Here is a 10,126-nt window from a genome sequence, read left to right on the forward strand (position 1 = left end):
ACCTTGGAATGGGGAGCCCTGTGGGTCTGTGTGTGTGTGCGCGCATGTGCCAGCAAGTGCAAACTGGACAGCAGTTCACTATGTGACAGGGTTTGCTCACAATAGTCCCCCGGCAACCCCAACTACCAGGGAGCCCAAATGTCTCCATTTGCCACAGAGAAAAGAGGGTCGGCTATAAGCTGAAGGTTTGTGTACCCTCAGAATTCAAGCATTGAAATCCCAGCCCCTAAGGTGATGGGATTAGGAGGTGGGGCCTTTGGGAGGTGATTATCCATGAGGGTGGATTCCTTACAATGGGATTAGTGCCCTTAGAAAAAGGCCCAAGGGAGCCTCTTCACAGCTGGAGGGCACCGTCTATTACTGAAAAGCCCTCACCTGATGCTGAATCCCGCAGGCCTCACTTTGATCTTGGACTCCCCACCTCCGGAATTGTCAGAAACACATTGCTGTTGTTTATAAGCCCCCCAGTCTATGGTATTTTGTTACAGCAGCCCAGACGGCTAAGACAGGGTCCAGATTAACAAGCACAATTATTTGCTGGCAAGAGGCAGAATCTTAAATCCCAGACCTAAATTCCCCAAGAGCCAGAATTCAAAAGAGTCCTCTCTAATTGCCTTTGATGAGAATTCAATTTAGGAAGGATTCTATTAATAGTTTAAACTAACCAGGAGGCGCTTCCCATATCTTCTCTGCAGAACCCAAATTCTCTCTAAACAGCTGAACCTTCTGCAAGCTGAAGATTCCTCATCAGTTTAATAAGAGGTTTGGAAAAGAGATTTGGAAACGAGTGGATAGGAGGGGGCTTTCTGTTTCTTTCCTGGTAGACATGTCCCCAAATTGGCCCCTTCTTAGGCCCAAAGAGGCATTTATTTGGTATAATTGGTGACTGATTCCTTTCTAACATCTTGGATTAGGACTTGAAATAATCTAGTCACAGTCCCCCACCCAGGAGTCACGCGTGTTCTCAGGAGAGACTGAAGAGACTGGGGTGCGGGTGATGGAGGAAGCGAAAGAGGCCCCTCTACTTGCCCCTCAGTGTTTCTATCCTCCACGGCCTTCTATTTTCTGACAAAGACAAGCCTGAGCTCTGGGTGCCTGCCCTGAAGGAGACATACCCAGGAGGCACGTATAGAAGATTCTGAATTGAAAATATTGGGAAGGAGGAAGGGGAATGGAGAGAACAGGGACGTTGAAGGAGAAGGATCAAAGGGCCGATTGTTGAGAACGTGCCGTCTCTCCCCAGAGTTCTGGGCGCCCCATTTAATGAAAGCTGTCTCTCCTCCTCTCTCTTTTCTCTCTCTTCAGAGGAGGTACTTTGGGGCAACCTTCTGCGGAGGAGAAAGGGCTCATACTGACATGGATTCCTTTCAAGTAGTTGTTCCTCCCTTTCCTTCCAAAATGACACATTTTGAAAGTGGAACAGGTCCAAGCACGCAGAGAAGAGTGGAGAATAATGTGAGATATGCTCACCACGCTGTTTGCCACATATGTTGTGAAAAATGTTTAAATCAAGCCTCTGGATACAATCACTTTTGACATGCCCTCCCTCCCTCCTGGCTCTCCCTGGTCTTCCTTGTACCAGTCACAGCCTCACCCCATCTCCACCTGTCACCCACCATCTGGGAGAGTCTAGAATGAGTATGCTTGTATTCGATGCTGTGTTTCCCTTAATTGAGCAGTGAGAAATCCTCCTAATGGGGCAATAAGAAACCTCTGCTGGATGTCCATGGGGCTTGGTCTGAAGGCAGTTTGCCCCAAGGATTTATTTGCAGAATTTCCAGCAAAGGCATTAGGGGGAAAAATGTTACATTGAGAAAATACAACCCAGGACTTCTCTGCCTCTCCCCAGACCCTCATTTTCAGCACTGAGTTTTCTTTCCAGCTTCTTCTCATCTTAGCTTCTTTGGGGTTTCCCCTACCAGGCCCCTCTCTGAACCTCCAATTGCCAGCCTGCATTTAGGCTCTGGGAGTGGGTAGCTCTGCTCTATGCATGGCTTTTCCTACCTGGCAGAAGATGTGTGTCAGTCAGAGGCAGCTGGTGCCTGGAGACGTCACCACCCACTTACCTTCTCAATTTCCCTTTAACACCTCTTCTTCTCTTGGTGCCAGCTGCTTCTAACTTCCAGGTGCAGGAAGCATTTGGTCCACCCTCTGCTCACAATGGATGCCCCTCAGCTGCCAGAGTTTTCTACTCCACAATGATTTGCCCCTCCCCCACCATGCATAAAGGAAAAGCCACACACACGTGCGTGTTATTAAAATGAACTGTTTATATTATCTCCGTTGAGTCAATACATTATAATGTATTAAAATGGAAAGGTACAAAATTGAAATAAATACTTTCTGATTCATGTATAAATCTTTTTTTTTTTTTGTCAAGATGACTTTTATCATCAGTACATGTCACAAGAAAACATTTAAAATGACACTGAAACAATCATTGAAATCATGGTGCATGGAGGAAAAAGGTAAAGAAAACAACTTTTGGCTTGTTTTGGCATGAGACCTTGATACAATTTGGGTTCCCCAAAACCATGTGAAGGGTGGTAAAATAGAAATGCTCAAAACTGACTTAAAAAAATAAACAGGCTTTACAAAAACCCTCTTTTTTCTTAACCCAGCCACTTCTCGACATGGTCTGCACGTACAGTAGATACATTCATTATTGTCCAAGGGAAGACAGTAACTGCCTTTCATTTTAAAGAGCTTGGTGGAGAGGCTGAAGAAATGTGCTGTAGCTGAAGGTGAGTAGAATGTTCCAGAGAACAAAAAAGTCTAGATGGTCTTCAGGAACAGCACTGAGCATGATGGGGGGAGGGTCTCTAGGACGAGAGGTGGAGGTGGAGGAGGGTGCGGAGTCCAGATCTGAAGCCATGGAGACTGAGGATGGAGTTGGGTTGTCAGTGGTGAACGTGGGTGCAGGGATCTCTCCGCCTGAGCAGTCCTGGGTTTGTCCTCAGCCTGGGAACGTTGCTCTTTCAGCAAGAGGCGAACCCTGGGCTTTGGAGACGGGGCTGGGGCTCTTTTGAGGCATAGCAGCAGTGGGGAGACTGGGGACAGGCTTGCAATGGATTCCATGGGAGGGGCTTCTCTCCTGGTTCTGACTGCTTATTAGGTGGTTATTAAGGCAATAAGGACTTAAGCAAACTAGAAGTTAAGGGCAGCTAAGTTCAGCCAGATCAAAGGTAAACAAAAGGTGAGAAGGAGTCCCTTTCTCCTCAGCTACCTTTCCCCCAAGCACAGGAGGCCTCAGCTCCTGAAGCTCTGAATTTACAGTACACAGTAGCAGACGGCTTGCCCTTTGGAAGGCTCCATGGAAAGAAGGCTTATCCCTGACTTGGGGCAACTTGACCGAATTTTCTACTCTCCAGAATCTCTTTTCTGTGGTCACCCGACTGGCGAGTGGAAGATGGAAGCACCAAGGTTCCTGCAGAAGATAGATCAAGACCTTTGCTATCAACCTTTCAGCCCATCCCAATGGCCTTGAATGGCATGTGTCCTGGAAAGCCAGGCCTGTGTGCCTGTATGCCCCAGCGAGACCTATGCTCAGCTGGAGAAGAGGACAGCCTTTCAGGGTTCAGGAACGTTCGCCCTAGAACAGATGGAATGATAGCTACAATGTCCTTGGGAATGTGAGGTCCTGGATGAGTCTCTGGGGAAGTGAAAGAAGCTCCTTTAACTTGACTCCACTCACAGGGCGATGTGCAGGAGACAAAACAGAATGGATAGAGGAAGTGTCTCCTTTCTTCTTGCTCTAGAGTGAAGGAGATGGACAGTTACCTTGAACTGCTATGGGAAGGATGAGCATGGAGAGCTGCCTGTTATTCTGAGCCAACTTCTGGCAAGATGCTGGGTGAGTTGACTGCCTGGAATCGAAGAACTGGCTCTCAAGCAGTTGCTGCTGAAGAATGTCAGCAAAGGAACCACACACCACTGTGGTAAGCCAGGTGGAAATCCCTCCACCCTCTGGCATGGGATGGCAGTCTAGAAAGGACTCTCCATGAGATGCCTGGGGCCTGAGGAGGCAGAGGCATGGACGCACTGTGCTATGATGACTTAGAGACACCTGTGAGTGGGACATTTGTGGGGATGAAATGGGTGCAGGGAGAAACGGCAGTTGTAATGGCCAGCCATCTGGGGACCAGTTCCCTCCCTGGCCTTTCTTTCTCTGGTGGAACCCGTCCTGTTTTGGTCCTAGGAAAAATGGGTGTCATTTTATCCAGGAATCTAAGAATTATAATAAATTAATAAAGTGAATGTGATAATCAAACCGTGAGGGTATGAACAACATAAGATTTGATGATCATTGTCAAAATCAGTTGGTAGGTCTGTGGAACTTTATTGTACATTTCGACTTTGATATGTGTTTGAATATGTTTTCTAAGTTATCCACAACCCAAAACAGAACCCCTTGGAGGTAATCTAGCGGAATCCTTCATGTTACAGACAGAGCCACTGATTAAAGATCTAGGGTCACACAGGGAGTCACTGCAGAATCAGTACTGGAACCCTGTGCTCTTTCTGCAGGGATTTGGATATTTTGGTTGGATATGCATTCTTACATCAATGTATGTTCTCCAGCTCTGCTCTTACATGTTGAAAGGCAGGCAGCTATTTTTAAACATCCTGCCTATTAGCCTTAGGAACATAATAATAATGGCAAGCACCCTTATTGCTTCGCTGAGCTGCAGACACCCTTCTAGGGTGTGAACAGAGCTCAGTAAAGACAGCAGCCTCAGGTCTACATGTTGCTTTGAGCCACAAGCTAGTCTGCAGGCAGCAGCCACGGGCCGTGCCTGTGTTAAGTATATTTAAGAACATTGGGGAACACAGGAATTACATGGACTAAGTTTAGAAAACAAATAGTAACATACATAAAGGAAGGCTTGATATGGACTGCAAGGATGTAGAGCAGGTGCACATGCATGCACTACCAGAATGGCTACACGGTGGGAAGGAACTCCGGAACCACGTAAGAAAGAGTTGTTAGGACAGTGCAATTGTGAAATACCGTTTCCAACTCTAACATGTTTTCTATCACTCTATTTTAAAATAGATAATAATTACAATTTTTATTAATATCAAACAAATTAGCTTTGGGACCTATGGCCCTAACTTAGGGGTCACAGCTGCAGTCCCCTTCTTGCAGAGCTGGCTAGCTGCACAGATAACTGCCCCCAGCGTTGGTCAATTCTGGATGCTGTCTTCTCCCATAAAGACACCAGGCAGTGCTCTTCAGCCCCAATGTTTCAAAGGGAGAACCCGCACCCACCCTAACTTCTGGTGAGACAAAGCACTTATTATAGCTGTTCACCTCTTCACGGGGCACCCACCACCAGGAAAGGTCACTAAAGGTCCTGCCTGGGCCCCTGGCGTGACACAGGGTCATGGTCAGTCTTCTCTGGAGCCTGAGTCTGGGCCTGGTGGGGAAAAGGGATGTCACTTATAAGGGAGTGGGGGAGGTGGGGGCGGAAAGGGCTGGAATGGCACCTTTTTAAAGGAATAAAGCCCTTTAAGGATCTTCAACTCAGGGACTTGGTCTCTTTGAGAAACAGCACCATAATCTAATTGGAATAAAAAAATTATTTAATTAGAAAGAGACTCTTAGGAACTGGAGGCTGGGGAAAGGAGTGGGGACTCACTGGGCCCTTCTCAGGGATAACAAAGAATCAAGGGCCTCAGCAGCAAATTACAGACTTTATTTTTAAATTCAAATAAAACCACAAAAATTTAAATAACACATTCTAGACTATGTCTTTGTAAGCTCTGGGGGACAAAGCTCATAGAGTCCTCCCAAAGGAAAACAGACCAGCTAAGCCAGGTGCCTCCAGGCTTGTAAAAGGGGGAAAGTGAGGCCAGGAGGCCAACAGCCATTTTTTAGAAGAATGACACCCCAAGAAGTTCCTGGTCTACCATTTTGCATGAGGAAAACACGCTTTGGCTTCTGGTGGCTCAGTTGAGATAAAAGCAGAGAGGTATAATAAAAGGAATTTATCACAAATATTAGGAATACCTGCTTGGATTTAAAAGTTGAGGGTTTCCTGAAACGAGCTCTGCTAAAAGGCATCTGAGAAATCAGATGCCTCTGGAATGGAAGACGTCCAGGAAAGTTGAGACGGCTGAACAACAGGTGGGGTCGCTGGGTGGATGGATGGACCACTGAGATTTTTTAGGAAAAAGCTGTTCTCAGAGGAGATTTAGTGAGGGCAGTTTATAGGTTTAGATTCTGCTGTTCCTTATTTTCATTGTTCTTCTTCAACCCTCAAAAATATAGATTAATGAGACATTAGCTCATTTCACATCCTAAATCTGAATCCTCTTCCCTTAGCTAACACGGGGCTGGGAGAGGGGAATGTGAACATGTGTGTTCATATTGACATTAATCATTGAGAAAAGAAACTTAGGGACTTCTATCAAACATGAGAGTTTGGGAATGATATCTGAATTTCACAAATTGAAAGGATTCTGAGCTGCTGGTTATAGTCAGGAGGGGGACAAAGGAGCATCGGGAAGCAGGGTCTGAGGGGGTCTCTGCTCCTTTTGAGCTGGGTTTCTTTGGGCAAATCACTTCATCTCTCTCTGGGCTTCAGTTTCCTCATCTGTACAGGGAGGAGATGGAACCCCACATGCTCTAAGTCCTTTCTGACATTTGACATTTGACATTTGTAGTCTATGGTCCTGGAGAACCGATATCAGTCTGGAAAAGACATGAGGCAGGGGCTGAATTCTAGGATCATGAAGGGCTCCACCAGCCTTTCATCCAAAGAGGGCCAACCTTGTTCCGGGGGAATGGTGAGTACACTTTCTAGCAGGTTCCTTGGGACTCCTGACCAATGTCAGCATGTCCACAATGCTCCATCTAGATTCTGCCTTTGAAAGAGCCAAACAGGAGAGCAGTAGTGTCTGCCACATCTTTGTGGGATCCTGCCCTTTTGTAGTCAATCTCAACGCAGGGAAAGTAGAAAGTGCATTAGAACCTAATAAAAATTTCAAAAGATCTTGAAAGATGCCCACCAGCAGCGGACAGTGACACAATCAGTGCCCATGGCCAGGCACATCATGGAGGCTTGCAGGAGCCATGAGAAACAGGTTTGTAAAGCGCTCTGAGCTCTTGACTGTGAAGAGTCAGAGAGGCAGAGGCATCACAGTCCTGGTTTCCACTTGGCTGGCCATCAGGATTAACATTTCACTGCAGAGCCAATAAGCCCAAGACTTCAGAGGACTGGCTGTGTCTCTAGATTTGTGGAGGGGGAATGGCTCACGGTGGAGAGGTGCACTATTCTGCCAAAAGACAAATGTCTGCAAAAACACAGACACTGGAAAAATCCTAAATAGATTAGAAGCACCTAAATAGTGCTTCTAATAACTTCTGTGTATGCTGGTTCCTAGCACTGGGAGTCGGGGAGATGTGTCTATCAGAGTTTGAGTTGGAAAAACATAGAATGGCAAACTCCTGTGTGCCCAGGGGAAAAAAAGAAGTCCATGATTCTGACCTCTTTAGGGAGAATGAATGAACTGTGTGCCAGAGATTCACCTCTATTTCCCAGAGATATTGCTTTCCAAATCTACCTCCTTTCAAAAGCTATGCAGAAGTACCTGGCTGAAGAGATGACTTGAGATCCCAGCAAGAAGAAAATCAGGGTAATCTTGAACCAGAATAGTTTGTGCCTTTTAAGACATGCATTTCTTCTGAGCAAGTCCAGATGTCCAAGGGGGGAGAGGGGATGCTGCGAGCACTGTCTCTAAACATACAGTGATCCAATCTCTTAAGTAGTTAAAGATCCAGTTTTGCTTTAAATGCACTGAAGGCCCAAGAAAATTTAGATGCCTCTCTCACCTAACACTGCCCTTCCTAATCTTACCTAGAGTGAAGCTGAGGCACAGCCCATTTTTCTGCAGCTCTCCTATTGAAATGGTGCCACTCCTGGGAGGAAAACCCAAGATCTCTCTCTCTGAGTCCTTCAATATCTTTCATTGCCTTTTTGCTTAATTCACATTTAAAGCCTGCCTATCTCTCTATAATATATTATATGCACTATTTGTATAAAATATAAATACTTCTTATATTTCTGCTTAATTTCCTGTCTTTTATCCTCCTTTATATAACTAGGTTAAAAAAAAAGATGTTCATGACAAGGGAAAAACCACAGTACTGCTCAAAGGAATAGATCTCCAGAAGGAGAGATGACAGCCCTTGTCCATGGGCCCCAGGGGTGCTTCAGATCTGGACTGTACAGCAAATTAAATGGAACACATTTCAACAGAAATCGGCAATGGAGACATCTGAGCCAGACGAAGTGAACTTCCACAACCTGGTTTTAAGGAACAGTAAATACAATAGAGATAGATAGATACACTATGCTGAATCTTGAGTACTAAAACAAGTTATAAATAGAAATATGCTAACTTAAAGAAGACATACGTCATAGGGATTAGTCTGGTCAACAACCAATTACCATTAGGATCAAAAAGTAAACCGGCCTTTTCACTGAGTGCCTCCACGACATTTCTCAATGCACTAAGTACATTTTAACCATGCAAAAATACACAAACATCTTAACTAGGTTGTTTTTTTGTTTTGTTTTGTAAAAAAAAATCAAACACCAACATTATGCAATTTGTTAATTATATTGGTTAAAGTAACAGCCAGTGGCTGCCATATATCAGATACATCATATACATATTTTTATACAGAATCTGGACAACACAACATTACACATCAGAGAGAAAGAGAGAAAAAGAGAAAGAGATTATTTGTTCCTTTGTGGGTTTTTTGTTGTTGTTCAGTAAAAAAATAAAGTAAAATGTGAGAAGCAATGCTAAGAAGGAAAACACTTCAACAAGTTAGGAATACATAGGGAGAACTGCTAATCCGAAATACAGGAGGAAAAGAGTTCATATTTAGGTCTGTGTCTAGAATTTTCTTCACTAAGAAACAAAAGAGTACAACCGGTGTATTGGTTTGGAAAAGCAGAAAGAGCGAAAACATCATGCTGTCTGCCTCCCAGCACGTTTCCAGCAAGAAGAAAAAAATCATAAGCACAAATTAATTTCACAAGTTTTGTTTTCAAAAATGTCCTCCTTACCCAGGAAGCTTGGTAATGCAGGGGTGGGGGGCAGCTCAGTTGAGTGTCCTTGGCAAAGGTTTGGCCAAAACTGTTGGCCTTAAATTAGTTGGAGATATGAACTGTCTGTGGGAATTCACGCAATGAAATGCGACATCAGCTTGCTCCGTCTAGGCAATATTTCCTGTTGCCAGCTCATGATCTGGCCGAAGACACAACCCCCATGACAGGCTCTGCTAGCCAGGCCCCAGTCCTGCCCCTTAAACATCTGGCATCAACACAATCTTAGGAATTCAACCTGAAAAGAAAACGAGACCTTGAACACAAGCTATGGAAGCACTACCGTGATCACGGTTAGATACAAAAATGTGAAAATTCAGATGTAATCAAAAATACAAAATCAGTTTCAATAAGATTTGCTTTTTTTTTTAAACCATTACAGTGCAAGGTTTTTCAAATTACAGTAAAAGTTATGTGTCTGCATACAGTAACTAGAGTAAATAGCTGATTTTGTTCTGCTAGAATCAGAGGTCCCTGATAAGTGAGAATGCACCAGTCTGAAATCAACCCAGCACAATAAATGGATATCTGAACATAAACACGGTTCATTGTAGTCTTTACCCCTTTAAATTATAGTAACAAAAGAATGATGTCCTTTGCACAACTCATTAGCATGATGTTCTTCCTCCATTAAAAACGATCGTAATAAATAGATGGTATTAAAATTCCACAAGAAAAGGACTGGAAAACCGGGGCTGACCAGTGGAGGATCTGAAGGGAGTTTCCCATGTCACTGAGCTTTTCCCATTATACTTAATTTTTTTTTTTTTTTTCCTAGCATAAGCCTCTTTGGGCAATGTTGCTTTGTGCTTCAACACCCATCACCCACACCATCCCAGGCTGTTGCAAGAGGAAGAGGCACCACCTCACAGAATGAAAGGAAAACATAATGGGGTCACCCCCGAGGAAAGAAAAATGGAATAAAATGAGAGTTGGGAGGCCAGGCTGGGGAGGAGCCTTCAGTTGATAAACGAATGACCCTTGTCAAGGCCATTGTGTCT

At 44.5% G+C, this 10,126-nt stretch overlaps 1 long non-coding RNA gene across 1 annotated transcript; it reads left to right on the top strand.

Moving 5' to 3' along the window:
• Nucleotides 1–133: 133 nt before the first annotated feature.
• LOC105491171 (uncharacterized) lies at nt 134–3,539 on the top strand. Its single transcript, XR_011607264.1, has 4 exons — nt 134–185; nt 2,381–2,468; nt 2,622–2,744; nt 3,372–3,539. It is a non-coding gene; the product is annotated as an uncharacterized lncRNA (long non-coding RNA).
• The last annotated feature ends 6,587 nt before the right edge of the window (nt 3,540–10,126 follow it).

This window comes from Macaca nemestrina, chromosome 8 (assembly GCF_043159975.1).
Source record: "Macaca nemestrina isolate mMacNem1 chromosome 8, mMacNem.hap1, whole genome shotgun sequence".
NCBI lineage: Eukaryota > Metazoa > Chordata > Mammalia > Primates > Cercopithecidae > Macaca > Macaca nemestrina.